Below are 1,121 nucleotides of genomic sequence, written 5' to 3'. Positions count from 1 at the left end.
AGATTCTCTGTGTCATTATTTGTGAACAAGTGACTTAGCACTTGTATGACCCCAGCACTCAGGAGCATAAATACCGTGGAGTAATGGGGATGTCCGGAACTATATGGCCAACCCATCTCTCAAAACAAAAATAGAAAAATAACCTCTGGATGTGCAAGGTAAACTAAGAAATGAGAACTAAGAGGGTTCAGAATGCCACTAATTATTGAATGTTGAAAAGGTAACAGACAGTTACCAACGGCTTTCCTGTCCTTTTCCTTCCTACTCTTTTCTGCCTCCTCTTCCCTTTTAGCCAGCCTGAGGCTTCCCAGGTAGCAGAGGCTGACTTTGAAAGATCCCCCTGGTCTCTGGTGTGCACCACTCAACACACCTGGCTCCACCGGCACACTTCTGACAGGGATAAAAGCTGGTGGAACTCTTAATAAGACTTAATCTGGAATGTGTACTAAAAATGTACAAATTAAGAATTGTTTGCTGGGCCAGGTCATGGTGGTGTACACCTCTGATCCCAGCATTTGGGAGGGAGAGACAGGCTGATCCCTGAGTTCAAGGCCAGTATGATCTACAAAGCAAATTCCAGGAGAGCCAGAACTATACATACAGAGAAACCCTTTCTTGACAACCCGCCCCCCCCCCCAAAAAGGGTTTTTTTGTTTTGTTTTTATATAGTCTCTCACCTAACTCGGGGTAGCCTCAGTCTCAGTTCGGATCCTCCCGACTCTACCTTCTAAGGGTGGGTACTCCTAGGGTTTGTTTTCTGAGACAGGGTCTCTATTATGTATCCCTAGATGTTCTGGAACTCAATATCTAGATCCTTGACTCCTCTAAATGGTCACTTATATGTATTCCTCTGTCATCTATAGGGAGACAAAAGAATACCAACAGACCAGTCAGAAAACCATCTCTGACTTACTCTGTGACCTTGACTGGCTTCATCTACCAATTTTTCTTCATTTGATAAAAAGAAAAAGAAAAGAAAGCATCTATTTCTCAAGGCAGTTCAGAAGAGCTAAAGAATCATCTCCATGTATGTGGTACAATTATGCAAACACTTCCACCTATGTATGAAAACAACATCAGTTATTATTAGTAACAAATTCAGATCCATCTCTAACTCAGAA

This window comes from Phodopus roborovskii, unplaced genomic scaffold, assembly GCF_943737965.1.
Source record: "Phodopus roborovskii unplaced genomic scaffold, PHOROB, whole genome shotgun sequence".
In the NCBI taxonomy this organism is placed as follows: Eukaryota; Metazoa; Chordata; class Mammalia; order Rodentia; family Cricetidae; genus Phodopus; species Phodopus roborovskii.
The sequence above is the reverse complement of the archived record's forward strand: the minus strand, read 5'-3'. Positions refer to the sequence as shown.